Source organism: Triturus cristatus, chromosome 2_2 (genome assembly GCF_964204655.1).
Source record: "Triturus cristatus chromosome 2_2, aTriCri1.1, whole genome shotgun sequence".
In the NCBI taxonomy this organism is placed as follows: Eukaryota; Metazoa; Chordata; class Amphibia; order Caudata; family Salamandridae; genus Triturus; species Triturus cristatus.
This window is the reverse complement of record NC_140582.1, coordinates 169248455-169267639: the sequence shown is the minus strand read 5'-3', so window position 1 is coordinate 169267639 and position 19185 is coordinate 169248455.

The following is a 19185-nucleotide window of genomic DNA, read 5'->3' as shown; positions in this document are numbered from 1 at the left end:
AATCTTTAGATGGTTATCAATCGTGAAACAATCCTTAATGATATCTCTATTTAAGGAGGTCTCTTCCTTTACCCAAATTGCACGCCACAACAGAAGTGGTCTAAGGGCGACAGAATCTGAGAGGTGCTGGATTCCGAACTCCCTGTGCACCAAATCCGTAGAAACTAAAATGGGTAAACATAATAGTCTTTTTAGGAAGAGATTTTCCTCCACTTGTAGACTCCCGGTCAAAACGTGCCCCCAAACACCCGCTCCATAAAGAGCAATTGAAAGACACCTCATCTGGTAGATTTTCAACATATCTCTAAGCCGCTTATCCCCAATTTTTGAAGCGAACGTAAACACCCCATGGGCACATTTCGCCATTCTAGCCCTAACATGGGTGATTTCACTGGACCAGCTACCTGTCTTGGAAAAGGTTATACCAAGGTAGTTAAAAGTGTCAACCGTTTGGACCTTATGCCCTTCGATAAAATAAGAATGCGGTTTTTTACGGCCCTTACCGCATTCCATAACGAAGGTTTTTAATTTATTAATCATCAGCTTCCTTTCCTTAATGAACAGAGAAAACCTGTCCATTAGGCGTTGTAGGCCGATAGGGGTCCTAGAAAGAAGAACGGCATCGTCCGCATAGAGTAAAACTGGGACATGAAAATCGAGGATTTTTGGTGCGTCTGCCACAACAGTCTTTAAAACAGAGTCAACCTCATTAATAAAAAGTGTGAAAAGTAGGGGGGCGAGCACACACCCCTGTCTGATACCGCGCCTAATGAGAAACTTTGGGGTGCACTCCCCTCCAGGGCCGTATCGAACACTTGAGCTAAGGTTAGCATATAACCTGGCCAGGAAATAAACAATGCCCTCCGGTGCCCCCATTTCAAGTAATTTCTCCCATAGGATCTTATGGTTTACCATATCGAAGGCACTGCTTAAATCTGCAAAGCAGAGAAAAAAGGGGCCTTTCTTCGCCTTCGTATATTTCCCTATGAGTAGTTCTAGGTTGAGGCACTGTTCTATTGTCCCTCGTCCCTTCCTAAAACCGTATTGGGAATTTGCCAAAATGTTATTCGATTCGGCCCATTCTTCTAATCTGACAAGAAGCACCCGGCTCATAATTTTCACGGAGGAATCTAGAAGGGAGATTGGACGGTAATTCTTAGCATCCCTTCTCTCCCCCTTCTTATAAATAGGAATAATAATAGATTCCTCCCAGGTATGCGGGACACCGTAACAAACATCTGCATTAAATACTTTGGTTAATAACGGGCCCCATATCTCAGGTTCTTTTTTATAGACATCTATGGGCACCCAATCAGGTCCCTGGGCCTTCCCTCCTTTACTAGCAGAGATGCAATCCTGAACCTCAGAAGAGGATATATCTAAGGGAATGATTGGCCAGTCACCTCCCCCTGCATCCAAAGGTATAGCTGAATCAAAGATCAAGGAAAAGTGAGAGACCCAACTTTCCGCGCTGACGTTTGCCGTCAGTACAGGCATCTCCTCGTTCTTTAAGAAGGGACAATTGACTGTTGCCCAAAATAGGGAGGAATCTGAAGTTTCAGCAGCCTGATCTAGCTTGTCCCATGCCTCTTGTCGAAGTTCAGCCTTTCTATTAGTAACTGCAGCCTGGTAGGTGGCTCTAAGCTCCCTAATCAGGATTTTGTCCCTTTGTTTGACTGCCAGAGCCTCTTTAAGGCCCTTGAGGGCGATGGTGCTAGCATGGTCGAACCACCCCCTTTGCCGGCATGACTTACCCTTAAGAGGCTTGGTAAGTTTAGCTTCTATACTAAGATTAATGTTAATAAACTTGTGCATGATTACATCAGTTAATTCTCTGCTCTCTAAAATAGCAACAATTTCGTTTACGCAATTAGTAATAATGGAGTTGGACAGGATATCCGCCTTATCCCCCTTCCACCTGATTCTGGTTCCGTTGGGTCGATGTGGTTCGATATTAACTACTATATTTGGTTTAGGGCCATATTTTGCCTTCCAGAGGACAGCCTCCATAGTCAGGCAGTTGTGATCACTGATTAGATTATCAACTACCAGGGGGACTGTACACCATGGGTTAAGGCTAGAAGAAATACAAATAAAATCAATATCAGTATTAGCGTTTCGGCCCATAAAAGTAGGGAGGGTTTCGCCAAAGGCGCCTTTCATATTTCCCAACATCTCCATGTCATAGGTCATCAGAATTTTGTTTAATGAATCACCATAGGGATTATGGGGAAAATGAGGGACGCCCTCCCCCCAACAATTTACAAAACCACAGACCCTATTTGCAGAAAATGGGCAAGCAGAAGTATTAAAATCCCCTAGCCAAATAAAATCAAAGACAGTATCATTTCCCGAGACAATGTTTGCCAGAGCTGACTCTAAAGCGAACACTACCTGTTGCCTAGTATTATCAAATACATTATTATAAAAATTTATTAAAAGGATATTTCTATCCGGCTCCTGACAAAGCCATAGAATCTGGGAATGGGCCCCAATCGGAACATGTTTCTTTACAGTAAGTGGTACTTCTACTGAGATCAGTGTCAAAAGCCCACCCTTAGCTCTTCCCGAGTTGGGAGCCACAGCCGGCAGTTGGTAAGAAACAAAACCATTATAATTAATGGGGTCCAGACTCCAGGTTTCCTGAAAACATATTATGTTAAAAAGATTGATAAAATCAAGCCAACCTAAACAAGCGTCCTTATGTGAGAGTCCCGCAACATTCCAGCAGGCAATTGAGCACGGGCCACAGTTAGCTGGAGGGGTGAGCTTATTTAGTACTGTCCAATCCCTATCTTCGGAGACCTGTCTTTCGGACTCACAATCCACTGGGGAATCAATATGGCTACCACAAGTACCAGTAATATGGATAGGCTCGACAAGATCAGGTACCCCGGGGACCATACTACGCCTCCCCTTTCCCAGGGAAGCGTCCTCGATCCCTATATCAGCTAAAGGGGATACCAGTCAATCGTTACAATTAAGCCCACTCAGGGGCTGGAATCTGTTGAACGTAGGGATAGTGGGGCCAGCACACAAGTTCGGGTCTCTAGGCCTCCACCGGTGACACTCAGCATCAGATTGGGTAACAAGGTCTCTATAAAAGTACCCAAGGGGGCGTAAAGAGATACCTTGGTCACTTGTAGGGAGAGATGCGGCTTTAATCAACACAGTGGAGGTAAGTTGTGGGTTTCGAAAATTAATGACAATACAGTCTCCCTCACAAGTCTTACGGGATTTGCCAACCCAATTGGTTCTTCTAGTGCTTAAGATATCCCTTGATAGGGCTACAGGGAAGCCACACTGTCGGTGAAGCCAGTCCACAGTCTTATTCTTTAATGACGAGTGGGATTCACCAAAGCCATAATTACTACCGGACTCTCTAACAGGGGGAACATTTGTCAAGACTGCCACGAAAGGTGCACATGTCGGTGGCAAATCCGATTGAGGGCTACTAAGACTGTTAGTATTTACATTGGGGCCCATCTGCTTCCCTGGTGCTAAATCAAAGGGTGGTTTAATGAGACCCAGCCGCTGGGGGGGAGTATTGGGAACAGCAGATGGTACTTCACAGACATTCCCAGAACAAAAATTAGAGTTTCTGCTCCCGGCCGTTGATGGGATTGAGTTAGAAGTAATTGGGGTTACCTCAGCAGGTCCTTGTTCATTAACATTAGTTTTAGCTCCTGTACCAGCCTTAATAAATGAGTCCAATAAACCTCCCAGTCTGGCTACTTCATCTGTGATTGTAGCGAGTTTAGTCAAAAGGGGTTTAACCAATAAATCAAACTTGACATCTATGGCGTTAATCAGAAAATCAAGTTGCTCATTATCTAGAGTGATCTTAGTACCATCCAATGACGCTAATTGATCTAATTGGATATTGGATAGTAAGGGGTCAGCTCTCTTAGTGGGGCGGTTCCCCCCTCGTTTAGGCTGGATAATTTTGCTGTTATTCCTACATGTGTGTAATAATCTTTGTGGCCTAGGGGCCGTCAAGCAAGGAGTAGGTGAAACAGCTTGGCCAGATTCCGGGTCATTAGAAGGGCCGGGGTTATCACTAACCACGCTTGTGATGTCCGTTGGAACACCCAGAATCGAACAATCCATAGGATCTGAAGATGTACTAACATCTTGATTGATACTAGACTGGGGGACCAATCGGTTAAGCGGGGGGGGACTCGTGCATTGTGACCCTGACCATCCTAAAGACTTCCTACGTTCATGGTTGATTTTGTCAACAATCTTGACCAAATAATTATCCAAAGTAGTGGACACAACTGCAGTTTTAGCTTTAGACATTATGGCTGGGCCTGGCCGGTACCAAATCCTCACAGCAAACTGACACCGCAGAAAGCGACAAACTATTGACTTTCTCTGTGTGTAGCTGCCTATCCCAATTAATTAATCACATAGTACCGCCAAACACCTTATTAACCGATCCTGATAACGATACTGTCTGGTCGGGACCAACAGCAAAATAAGCGAATTATTAACATGCAAAAGACCAGTATGCGGCCCCCTCCTTCCCCCTCCTGTCCCGGACTGTCACAGACTGTCCGCCCTTTGACCGGGCTTCATCCGGCGCGTCCCGCACGCGTACAGCGTAGCGGTTATTGGTGAGACTTTAATAAGATGAGTGGGCGGGGAAGCACAGGTGTTGCGCCGCAGGGGCTGGTGGGGGACTGAGTCCCGTTAGGCTTCCTTTCCTTTCCCCTCTCTCCTCGATGGCGGCAATATGGGCCCCTCCTGGGGCGGCAAGCTACAGGCAACAAACAGCGTCCTGAGGTGAGGATACGAAGCGGGACCCGCGGCAGCGGGTTCCGCGAGCTGTTTTAAACCTTCTCTGCAGTAGATGGGCGGGGAAGCACAGGTGTTGTGCCGCAGGGGCTGGTGGGGGACTGAGTCCCGTTAGGCTTCCTTTCCTTTCCCCTCTCTCCTCGATGGCGGCAATATGGGCCCCTCCTGGGGCGGCAAGCTACAGGCAACAAACAGCGTCCTGAGGTGAGGATACTCATTCACCAACAAAAAGACCAACTGAGAGACACACATATACTCACAGACCCACTGAGAGACTCACACACCCACTCACACACTCATGCACCCACTCACAAACCCACTCAGAGACTCACAGACCCACTGAGGCACTCACACACCCACTCACAGATCCACTCAGACACTCATCCTCCCACTCTCAGACACATTCAAATACTCATTTTCCCATTCGCAGACCCACTCAGAGACTCATCCATTCACTCACAGCCCTTCAAAGACATTCATGCACCCACTCACAGATCTGGTCAGAGACTCATGCACTGGCTCACAGACCTACTCAGACACTCATGCAGCCAATGTCAGACACACTCAGACACTCACACATCCAGTCACAGACCAACTCACAGATTCATGCATTTACTTACAGTCCCAATCAGAGACTCATTCACTCAGAGACTCATGTACTCACTCACATACCCATTCACAGACCCTCTTAGACATGCACCTACTTACAGACACCCACTAGCAGACCCACTCAAACACCCTTGGACAGGCACCCACTTACAGACACTCACTAGCAGACCCACTCAGACACTCAAACACCCACTCACAGACTTACTGAAACACTCATGCACTCACTCACACACTCACTGACAAAGGTTAGTGGTTATATTTAGGAAATAAAATTAAAAACAAATGTTATGTCAATGTTATTGTTAGGAAACAACATTAAAAACGCCTCACAAATTCACTTCAAAAAACAAAGGTTGCAGGGACCGTATAGTTGGGAAATACAATTTAAAAACTGTAGAAATTCACTGAAAAAACAAAGGTTACAGGGATGTTATGCCTAGAAAATAGAATTAAAAAACCTTCAAAATTAACTGAAAAACATGACATGCTCAGTGACATCACTAATGACATCTCCAATGATATCACTGATGACATCACTGATGGCATCATCAAAGGAAGCACACACACTCATTCACACCTATATACAACCTATAATACACCCAATCACATACCCACACAACCACTCACATACCCATTCACAGACCCATGCAAGTACTCACACAACCACACATTAATACATAGAACCACTCATACCTACTCACTCATAAGCCACTCATACAGCTACTCCCTCACTCATAGAGCTCCACATACAACCAGTCACTTGCTCATAAAGCCATTCACAAATCCACACACTCATCCTCACAGCTGCTCACACACCCACTTATTCACCCATACAGTCACTCACATATCCACTCACTTACCCATACAGTATCTTAACACAGAAACTCACACATACAAGGACTCAGGCACTCACTCACACAACCACTTAAATACCCATAAATGCATCCATATAACCACTCTCAAGTCCACTCATTCTGCCATATAGCCATTCACACAGACATGTATTCCCCAAAACAGCAACTCACACACCATCTCACTTAATCAAACACCCAAACAGCCATTCACTCACCCATGCAGCCCCTTACATACCCATTCACTCACTCATACAGTCATTCAACCACTCACTCACCCATACAACCACTCACCCATCTACTCACCCACCCATACAGCCACTCACTCACCCATAGAGCGACTCATACACTTGCTCATTCACCAATACAGCCACTCACACAGCCATTTATTTGTCCACACAGCTACTCACACACCCACTCACTTACACATACAGCCACTCAGATACCCCCTCACACACAGAAATACACACACTCACACAGCCACTCACATAATATATGTTAAAAGTAGTATCACTTATTAGTAGTGCACCAAGCATACTAATCTAACTTTTGTAGTAGGTTAGTATATATCCTTAACACTTATAAACTCTTGGAAAACACTAACACTCACTGGTTAATGTCATGAGTGATGTCATTTGAGATGTCACGAGTGATGTCATCTGTGAAAGCACTGACCATGTCATGAGTGATGTAATATGTGAGGTCATAAGTAGTGCATTGTGGGGGCATAAGTCATAGTTAGCTCAGCTAACTATTACTGCTGAATTTCACTAGTTTTGTATTAGTGAAATCCAAAACTAACTATAATGTCCTTGTAACCTTTTTTAGTGAATTTCTAAGGTTTTTTTAAATTCTGTATCCTAAATGTAACATTGCTGTAACCTTTGGTTTTTTTCAGTGAATATATGTATATACATATACACATATATAAAAGTCTTTTTTATAATATTTGGAAAAATATGTCATATATAATGACTATTCATGTTACAAAGTATTTTATACATAGTGCAAATATGAATGTGCTATTATAATATATATTTGAAATAATGTGTGTAAATAATATAATTATCTAAGTGTACTTTTACATGCTATGTATATTAGATGTGCACATAATATAACTCCTTTTACTAATGGTGGGTGTGTTGGTTTTATGGTGCTCGCATAGATTGCACTACAATTTTTCGTACAATTCTATTATTGCGGTGCCCTAGAAAAAGGGAAACACAACCTGCTTGCCCCAATTTCCCAAAAAACACAATTCACTATTTTTCAAGGATCACGTCACAGTATTATAACACAAATATGTATTTATCTATTGGAAGATAAAATAGACTCAAAGTTCCCGTTCTTCGGTGTGTTCCTTTTATTTCTCTTTAGCCACAAGCCAACGCGTTTCCTCGCAATGGGTTTACCCTTGCGACTTCATCAGGGCTAAAAATACAATAAAAATACCACGTTTGTAATACATGTTATACATGGTTTAACACTATGTTAAAAAAAAATTGGATACATTCTTATTCACCCAGTGCAGCACCAAATTCTATATATCTTAATTTGTGGTTATCAAACCGGTTGTAATGATTGCCTTTACAAAACAGATCTCCTCATATACGTTGGTTCATCATATATACTTCAATTCACTCAGAATTTATAACGTATTCAACTGATAGTGTGGGAGTGAGCATTCTATTAGTGCTCCCTAAATGCACACAAAACACCCATTGTGCATAAGGTGCTAAAAAACGGGTTGCTTAAATATATTAATCATACCTGTCCAATGAGTTTTCTAGAGGTATAAGAGAAACCTAAAGAATTAAGGGGCATATTATCAAGACAGGCGATAAAATTATCGCCGCTTTAGCGGCAGAAAACTGCCGCTAAAACGGCGATAATGGGCTTCATAATATGCTCTATGGAATTCCAATTGAAGCTCAGGTTAGATGCCCTTCACATCTAACATGGGCTTCAATTGGAATTCCATAGAGCATATTAACAAGCCCATTATCGCCGTTTTAGCGGCAATTTTCTGCCACTAAAGCGGTGATTATTTTATCGCCTGTCTTGATAATATGCCCCCATATAAGGACATTGCAGGGTTAACCTTTGTAGGTGAAAGCCGGTATTAATATCGGCTTTCACCTACAAAGGCTAACCCTGCATGTGTGTTTTGTGTGCATTTAGGGAGCACTAATAGAACGTATATGAGGAGATCTGTTTTGTAAAGGCAATCATTACAATAGGTTTGATAGTATTTGTATATGCAAGCTATAAAGTTCCTGTAACATTTGTTTTGTTATATTGAATTTATAAGGTAACATTTAGAGGTATTTGTGATCCATAACAGAAATCTAACATTGAAGCTAAAATAGACAGATGCTTTGCCTTACTAAAAATTGCACCATGTTTTGTTCCTCTTTCTAAGTTTATTGCATTACATAGGGTTTAGTGAATATATTTAGAAGACATGGGTAAAAAAAGCACTGAAAAGGCACACTCCTGATTTACTACTAATTATCACCAGAGTGTGGAGTAGAGCATACAGTTACCCTACAGGGATAGTTTTGAGAAATCTCTACTCATAGAAGTGGGAAGATTGCTGCTAGTTGGTCCCTAGTATTTATTTAGGATCTCAAAGTTAGCTCTGAGCTTGTGGTCTTGCTGCAGGTGGCGGGTCACAGGACCATGCAGTGATGCTCACCAGATCGTGATGCTCAGTCCTGTGAGATTGGTACAAGAATTCCTTGAAACATTGTGTTCAATTCATGAAATTTCTAGAGTGCACATATGCCTCCAGAGAGACTTTCCAGCGCTAGCAAACAGTTCAAAGAAAAAAAGGATAAAAAGAGATCAGGACCAATTAGCCTACTAGGCAGGAGTCTAAAAGCAGGGTCTGAAGACACTGTCTCAAGCAGGGTTTGCAAACTAAGAGACATTGTATTCCAAAGTCTGCAAGCCAGATATGAGAAATGACTCCCACCTCTTCTTGCTTTGTAAATGTGAGGGACTTGGAATAGTTTGAGCTTATTTGATCGTAAGGATCTGTTGAAAACTAAAACAGCGATATGATTAAGCATTCACTAAAGACATGAATTCTCTCTAGTTAAAACATGTTTCTTGTCTTATGTTGACTAATGTCCGGACTCCATTTTGTATTGTCATGTCTCCACGTGCTTTGCACGAGAAGAGTCCTACCTTTTCGCTAGTTGCTCTTGTAATCTGCCTAGTAACAGTCTATAAATAGCTCCTTTGTACGTCTGGCACATGTCCAGACTTGACCACATCTGTTATCAGTTAGTCCTTGTTTGACCATGTTTTCGCGGGCTCAGGAAATTGTTAACTCCGCCCATATATTGATCCTGAATCGAAAATGTCCATAAATGGTAATGAATTTTGCTCTATGTTGTATCCACCCACTTATGAGCCCCTCTGTTGTATATAAAAGGGGACCGCGTACGCAAGTTCTTTGTGCTACTCTATGCAATACTGAAGAGTGTTGTGTAGGTTGTAGGACCACCCTTAAGGGTTAATAAACTCTGTCTTTGTATTTGCAGTTTCCGTGCCAACTTCCTTCTAGCATTTGTTACAGGAGAGCGAACCCTTGTATTCTGCGGGCCTAGCTGGGGCCTGTACTCATCAATTGGCGCCCGTCACGTGGGGCTCATCGGCGACTCGGATGCTCGAAGGACTGGTCGTGACGAAGGTGAGGAATTTGGCCGGGGAAGTGTTCACTGCCAGCGGCGTCTTTTAGTCCTGGCATCCCGAGGTTTCTTCCTTCCCTTCCGAGCTGACCATCTGGGTGGCGCCGGTCCTCGACTGAGACCTCTTCTGTCGGTTTGCCGTGTGACAGCCGTTTGGGCGAATTTTGGAACTTGGCAGTCGGAATCTGGACACTCTTGATTGGTAAGAACCGTTGTACGGTACTTGCTCCGAGTTTTGAAGCCTGGGTTGGCTATTTGAGTTAGATTTGTGATGACCGGTCATATTTTGTATTGATTACTGTGAGAATATATGCGTTGCAACACATATAGGCAGGTAATGTGGAGATATTTCTCCGAAGTTGTTTAAATCTGAACGGCGCAAAGTTTAAGTGCCATTTTTTGATAATACTGCATATGTTGCATTATTTTTGAGCATGCCTGCTTTTAGCGCACTCCGTAAGTGGTGCTGCTGTTTTGGAAACCGGTTAAATCTTGAGGAATCTGCTCCAGCCCCCCCAGAGGGGACTCCTAATAGGGATATGTATGTGAAGCATGGTTTTTCCTCTATAATGTACAGCACAGTGTGGAGGAAATACACCAAAAAGGATCCTGAGTTACGACGGCCTTTGTATGGATCGTTTGATATGCGTAAGATTGATTATGTGGAACAGTGTATGTGTAAATGGCGTGCTCGGCAAGACATGTTTGAATGTTTACGGTTATGGGTGAAGGAAGTGCGTGAGCGAGAGAAACGTGAGAAAGCGCTGATTGATAAAGAGCAACAGAAAAATGATCATGTGAGAGCACAGGAAGCGAAGCGTCGGGAGGAAAGAGAACTGGCGGAGAGACAAGAGAAAGAGCGTAGGTTGCAAGTCTCGGGTCAATATGCTGTCCGCCAGCCACTTTATCCTGTCCTTACTAATCTCGAAGATGATTTTCATTTATTAGATCGCTCTCCGCCCCCTTATGTTGGCGCGTCTGCCCCGAGGTCACAGGATTCTGGATCGGTTTCGGATAAGGTAGACACGCGGTCCATGTTATCAACTGATCGTATGGGTGAGCTTCGGAAAATTTCTTTTCGTGCGCTTAAAGGCAAGCTATCTCTTACTGAATTATTGGAATTTTTGGACAATTGGCAGGATAGAGAAAAGTTGTATTTTGTTGAAAATTTTTCTGATGAAGTGATTACTGCCTTTCGGAAATATTCTGATGTTTTTGAGCCTGATGATGTAGTATCAGATTCTAAAGCATTACGTAATGGTGTCTTTTCTCCCACTAAGGTACCCGATGCGGTCCGACGGCTGTTTGCATTGCGGGACGCGGCGTTTGAACTTAAAGAGAGAGCATGCCAAAAGGCAGGGGAGAAGGAGCCATCGGATTCACACATTGGCGGGAAACAATCGTCTACCTCCCATTCAGATAAGAGTGAACTAGTGCATGCTAAACTGATGCGAGAGGCGGCACCTTTGTATGTTCCTCCTAAAGGAGCAGGAACTAGTCCAGACATGTCTTCCCCCGATGCTAGGGGATATTTTGTGTATAATTGGGTTTATACTCCCTGGCATAGGACTGATGTTATGGCATTAAAGAATGCATTGCCTGACCCCCGCAAGAATCCAGCGGCCTTTTATGAAGAGGTCGAAGGGGCCTTGAATTCTTGTACTATGACTTTAGCAGATATAGATTTGTTCTTTGGACTCATTTTACCACCGGATATGTGGCGATCTGTGCGGAAGGTGGATGATCAAGCCGCTTTTAAGGCTAAGTGGTATGAGATTGAGGATGAGGATAGGGAGAGAAAACCCGCGCAAAAACCGCCCCAGATTATTTTAGATCTCCCTGCCGCTATCTTGACCAAGTTGAAAACGATTATTCCCCCTAAAAAGATTGACTGGAATATGTTAGCCTCGTGTAAACAGAAGGTTGATGAATCAGTTTCAGACTTCTTTACGCGCTTTGAGGAAACAGTTCATGATTTCAGTGGTCAGTCACTTACGGATGATACGGGTCGACATCTTTTTGTTGATAAATATGTGGCGAATTTATTACCGGGAATAGCAGCTCGATTAAAGGCGAGTAAAAGTTCTTGGTCCACCTCGTCTCCGGCATCCCTCCTGACTATGGCTCAGTATAATGAGCGTCAGGAACAAGAAGCGAAGGGGAATGAGGAGAAGAAATCGAAAGATTTGAAAACTAAGGTGATGTTAGCACAAGTGTATGGTCCGCCTCGTCGGGGTGTTGAGAGAGGTAGAGGAGGATTCTATGGTCCCCCTTCGGGTCGGTCAGATGTTAAGGGAAATCAATGTGCGTATTGTAAACAGTTGGGTCAATGGGCCAGGGATTGTCCGGTACTATATGCACCCCGTCAGGGACGTGGTCAGTGACCGCCGAGAGGTAGAGGGGGATTTTCGAATTTCAGAGGGAATTCCAATGATCGTGCTCGATTTGAGCCTAACGTGCAGCAACGAGATAGACCTAATGTATTTGATCGGCAAAATCAGTATCAAATGTCTGGGAATGACCGTTCTGGGTACCATGATTCGCAGCATGCGTAGGATTGCGTTGGATGGGGGTTGGAATCAGTTGAAGTGCCGGTTGATCAGAGGGGTCCTTATGTTTCAGCAAATGTTCTGGGTTCTACTGATCGGTTCCTAGTTGATACAGGAGCTACTCGCAGTGCGCTGTCCAAACAATTGGTTCCGAGGGCTCCCCCATCTGGCTTAATGGTTACATCGGTAGGGTTTGATGGTACACTCTCTCGAAGCCCTCTATCCCGACCCCTTGCATTTCGTGTTGACCAACTTTCTGCACCTTGTCCGTTTTTGCTTGCCCCGAACACGCCTGACAACATTAAGGGTCTTGATATGCTTAAGTACTTCAGAGCTACGATCCGCTGCTCCCCTACTGGGGTGCGTGTGATATTAAATGACAATCACCCTATGTCAGAACGGATGTGTGTGGTTGCAGAGGATACTATATTAGCTTCTCTCCCTCGTACTTTATGGGCCACTTCGGATACTGATGTGGGACAGGTGGTGATTCCGCCTGTCCACATTAGCGTCCAGGAGGGTGCTGTGTTACCACGCCTCCCTCAGTATTGTATTTCCCAGGAGGGGGAGGAGGCACTCATACAGATTGTGCAGGATTTGATCAAGGTGGGGGTAGTGGAGGAAGTTCCCTACAATGTCTGCAACAGTCCTATTTTACCCATTTTGAAGAAAGATACTGATACTAGGGTTTATCGTTTTATTATTGACTTACGAGAGGTGAATAAGATAGTGATACCTCAGTATCCAGTGGTTTCCGATATCACAACGTTGCTTACTCTGGTCCCACCAACGGCGACCACATTTTCAGTTATCGATTTGAAAAATGCTTTCTTTTCGATTCCTATTCATCCTGATAGCCGGTACCTCTTCGGCTTTACTTTGAATAATAGGTTTTATAGATTTTGTAGAGTCCCTCAGGGTTATACAGAGAGTCCTAGTATTTACAGTCAAGCATTGAAAAGACAATTGGATTCCTTTGTTCTGCCTGATGGTGTCGCCCTTATACAATATGTCGACGACATCTTGTTGGCGGCCGACACTCCTGAGCTGTGTGAGAAGTGCACGTTATCCTTGCTTTCCTTTTTGGCATCTCACAATCACAAAGTGTCGAGGAAGAAATTGCAATTCTGTAGACCAAAGGTGACTTATTTGGGTCACCTTTTGTCTAAGGAGGGGCGTGCACTCACACCAGATCGTATTCAAGCAATTTTGGACACGCCAGTACCTTCCACACAGAAGGATGTGCGTGCATTTTTGGGTCTTGCTTCTTTCTGTAGGCAATGGATATTGGGGTTTTCACACATAGCTAAGCCATTGTTAGCACTTTTGACAAAAGATACCCCAATTCCTCTTCCCTGGTCAAATAGTTGCGAAATTGCCTTTCAGAAATTGCGACAAGCCCTTTGTTCAGCACCAGTGTTAGGTACCCCTGATTATACGAAGCCTTTTACACTGTATGTGCATGAGAAAGATGGATGTGCATTATCAGTTTTAGTGCAGATGCACGGCGACAAGCAGCGCCCTTGTGCATATTTTTCGGCTGTACTTGATCCTGTTGCCCGAGCATTGCCTGGTTGTTTTCGCTCGGTTGCGGCGACAGCTGTGTCAATACGCCAAAGCGAGGGAATTGTGTTATCTCATAATTTGTTGGTATTAGTTCCCCATGCTGTTGATGCTCTGCTTAATCAGACAAAGACGCAGCACTTGACCAGTGCTCGTTTAACGGGATATGAGTTGACGCTTTTGGCTCCTCATATTACGTTAAAGAGGTGTGCAACGTTAAATCCAGCCACATTGTTGCCGTTCCCGGAAACTCAGTCTGAAGAACGAAAAGCACACAACTGTATTCTTGTGACTGAGGAACAGACAAAGGGTCGTATTGATCTCCAGGATACGCCCTTTACAGATGTAGATGGAGAACTATGGGTGGACAGATCATGCCTGAAGCTACCAGATGGTACGACTTCAGCAGCGTAAGCAATTACCACATTACAAACAATAGTGGAGACAGCACGCATACCGCAGAAATCAGCTCAAGCAGCGGAACTGATAGCATTAACACGAGCATGTGAGCTCAGTGCAGGATTGTGTGTGAATGTTTATACAGATAGCCGCTATGCCTTCGGAGTAGCGCACGATTTTGGCCTACTCTGGAAGGCGAGAGGGTTCCTAATGTCACATGGAGCACAGATAATGTATGGAGAGTTAGTTCACAACCTTTTGACTGCATTAACATATCCAAAGAAGATTGCTATAGTTAAATGTAGTGCCCATAAAAAGGTGGTTGATAAAGTTTGAGAAGGGAATGCTTTGGCAGACAGGGTGGCACGAGAGACTGCGATGCAGCCTGGCTCTACTGCAATGTATGTTGTGAAGTCACAGGCAGAAAGATGGCACGATGCTAGGAGAGAAGTGCTGGAGATACAGAGGACCGCTTCTGATAAGGAACGGGAGCAATGGTCCAATGATGGAGAATTAGATGATGAAGGGTGTTGGAGAAGTAAGCAGATGGATAAATGGAAGTTACCCACAGTTTTCGTACAACCTATGGTTCAGATGGCACATGGACTAGCGCATGTCGGAGCTTCCGCAATTGTCAAATTACTCACACGAGTTTGGGAGCATCCGGAGATCGCAAGTACGGCAAAGAGGGTAGTGCAGACTTGCATGATTTGCCTGAGGTATAACCCAGGAAAGGGTACACGAACTCCAGCAGGAGGATTTGCAACACCTACTGCGCACCCTTTGAGGTTTTGCAGATGGATTACATTCAGCTTGAGGGCTGTAACAATCTGAAGTATGTTCTAGTAGTGGTTTGTGCCTTCAGCAAATGGGTTGAGGCATACCCTACGAAAGACAATACTGCAATGACTACAGCCAAGATGCTATTGAAGGAGTTCTTCCCTCGATATGGTGTTTGTAGATTGTTGTGGAGTGATAATGGATCTCATTTTATAGCAGACGTTATCAAGTATGTCCTGAAAGGACTGGGAATTACCCAGAAATTTCATGCAGTGTTTCACCCTCAGTCTGCGGGATTGGTTGAGAAATATAACGGTACTTTGAAGTTTAAGATCGCTAAGATCCAAGCTTCGACTTCTTTGACTTGGCCAGACGCTTTACCGCTGGCATTATTGTCAATTAGATCGATACCGCATTCTCGGACCGGTCTCACGCCATACGAGATCGTGTTTGGACGCCCAATGAATATTTGGGGTCCACCGAAACCGAAGTCAGTGTATGATGTACCTTGTGTAATGATGAATGATTATCTGGCACAGTTAACGGATAATTTGGTTTCTATTCATCAACAGGTTCGAGAAGCGCTCCCTGATCGGTCCACAGGTGAAGGACATAACCTCCGGCCTGGGGACCATGTTATGATCAAGGTGTTTGAAAGGACGAACAGTCTGGAGCCGAGATGGGTTGGTCCTGAGCAAGTCTTGCTCGCAACGAGGACAGCTGTGCGAGTCTCCAATCGGAAGAACTGGATCCACTCCTTGCACTGTCGCAAAGTGCCGCCTGGATTAGTGGAGCCTGCTGTATTGACCGACCATCGAGAAATCCTGACTGTAGAGACAAGCCGTGCTGTGGAACCAAACGACACTAAGGAGCTCTTCCCGGACCAAGCGATTCCTGGAGGCAGAAGATATCATCTCAGACCGAGGAAGTGATTTCTTTCTGTATCAGGACACGTTGTCAGAACGGCCCTTAGGTTAGTGAAACAGAGAGCCAATGAGGCAAGGGGGGGGATCAGCCCTGCATTAGTGTAGTGACACCCGTCTTGGCCCGCTGGTGAAGAAATCAACGGCTGCCTAAGGGGAAGAGTTCTGACAACCTTTTAGTTTCAGGAAGATATTGACTTTTACTATAAAATGGAGAAGATGAAGATTTTTTGTGCAATAAGTTTTATTATCATTGTAGCCATTGTCGGTATAACCACGTGGTTTGTTGAGGATGTGACTCCTGCACGTGAGTTACTTGTTTTGACTACTCCAGTGCCTGAGGAGCACTACTTTTACACCCTTCCGTATCAAGAATTGAAGCATCGTCAGTCTTATTTGAATAATACTTTCATCCAGATGTTGCATCATACCCATGTTGCTACAAATGCTACGAACTGTTGGATATGTGGTATGATGCCAGCTCATCAGAAGAAAGGAGGAATGCCGTTCATACCTCTTCCTTTCTCTCATAATGGCTCTTGTAGAGCATGGTACACTTTGCTTTTTGCCACACAGAAACCTACAGTGGGACGACTACTTTTTAGACTTAATAGGGAATGTCATCAAGATAAAGAAGGCTATCCACAAGCGAATGGGACAATATGGGAGTGGGAAGAATATCGACCAGATAATGAATCGATCCCCTACATCTTCACGAACACCAGAGACACTGCTGGGAATGAACAATTTGTGATTCAAGTGGCACAAGCTCAAGCGGACCTGTGTGTTCAGAGTGTGGGTCATATTCCTGTTGGTGTTAGTGACTGTATTATTGTTTTGAATATAGATGGATTAAATAATAGTACTTTCTTAGCTTCCCATAATACGTATTTCGTATGTGGGAATAAGGGTTATTATCGCTTACCAGCCGGCTGGTCCGGAGTATGTTATGTAGCGTTCTTATTACCCCCTGTATTCTTAGCGCCTGCATCCTATCATAAAGATTTAAGGTTATTGAACAATGTAACTGTAAATAGGTATAAACGTACTTTATCTATTAATGATGTTGACCAAACTGACACTAGCTTACAGCAGTATGTTGATTTTAACTTAGGATTGTTTTTCTTTGTTGGAGCTGCCTTAAATAGTAGGAAGGTTCGACGATTAACAAGAGTTGTAGAGGCTGTAACGAATCAAGCCGCTGCTGCTCTTGGGAATCTCATGGAAGAATTGCAAATCACTAGAAGTGTTGCGTTACAGAATCGTATGGTATTAGATGTTATGTTAGCAGACAGAGGTGGAGCATGTAGGATTATCGGAAGTAGCTGTTGTGTATTTATTCCTGACCACACTCCATCAGTTTATAACGCTATTAATAAATTGCATAAAATCGCAGCTGAAATTCATACAGAAAATGGCACTTAGACCTTTTCTGGATGGGTTTGGGCATTGATCACTACATGGGGATGGAAAGTTTTAACTGGTCTCTGTATTATTGTAGCAGTTCTGTTTTCCTGTTGCATTTGTGTTCAGTGTGGTCCTTTACTCTGTTCTTTATGTGTGTCATTTTGTATTCCTGATAAGAAAGCTATTGCCAATGTCACCTATCAGAAACATTTAAACAAAGAGGTGGAAGAGATGATGAAAATTGACATATATGATGATTATCCTAACAAGCCGAATGTCTTCAGTAAATGCTGAAAGGGTCGTCTGTTGAAAACTAAAACAGCGATATGATTAAGTATTCACTAAAGACATGAATTCTCTCTAGTTAAAACATGTTTCTTGTCTTATGTTGACTAATGTCCGGACTCCATTTTGTATTGTCATGTCTCCACGTGCTTTGCACGAGAAGAGTCCTACCTTTTCGCTAGTTGCTCTTGTAATCTGCCTAGTAACAGTCTATAAATAGCTCCTTTGTCCGTCTGGCACATGTCCAGACTTGACCACATCTGTTATCAGTTAGTCCTTGTTTGACCATGTTTTCGCGGGCTTAGGAAATTGTTAACTCCGCCCATATATTGATCCTGTATCGAAAATGTCCATAAATGGTAATGAATTTTGCTCTATGTTGTATCCACCCACTTATGAGCCCCTCTGCTGTGTATAAAAGGGGACCGCGTACGCAAGTTCTTTGTGCTACTCTATGCAATACTGAAGAGTGTTGTGTAGGTTGTAGGACCACCCTTAAGAGTTAATAAACTCTGTCTTTGTATTTGCAGTTTCCGTGCCAACTTCCTTCTAGCTTTTGTTACAGGAGAGCGAACCCTTGTATTCGGCGGGCCTAGCTGGGGCCTGTACTCATCAGATATGGTTTACGAATAGGGCTTCCAACTTGATGGGCGATAAAGAGGACCTTTATGAGTAGCAGCTCTGAAAGCAAAAGTGAGAGCCTTAAATTGAATCCTCTTGATGACAGGGAGCCAATGAAGAAGCCGGAGGAGATGAGAGACTGACAAAGGTGGGGAAATTTTCAGGATTAGGTGAGCAGCGACATTTTAGATAGTTTGGAGCCATTAATTAGGAAGCTGGCAAGCCAAAATACAGGTATAGTCCAATTTGGACATGAACAAGGCATGGGCAATCATTTTCCGACAGTCCACAGGAATCAGGTAGAGCATCTTCCAGAGAGCCCTCAAGGTAGCAAAGCAAGTGGCTGATAATGACTTGGCCTGCGGCTCAAAAGTGAGATTGGAATCACATTTTATTCTCAGGTACCTCACTACCAGAGCCAGAGAGGGAGGAACACCTAATTCTGGTGGCCACCAAATGTTAGCCTCCAGAGAAGACTTGGTGCCAAATAAAAGATCTCAGTTTTTTCAGAATTACATTTCAGACAGCTTCCAATTGCCTGTTCCAGACTAGCCTTCAAGCAGGGTATGAGATAGCACAAGGTTACTAGCGCATTTTCATGAATGGTCAAGAGGAGCTGGGTGTCATCCGCATAGATTCAGTGTCCTGACTTGATGCCCTTATCCTGGAAGCTACTATGGAGCATCCTAGGCAACCCACA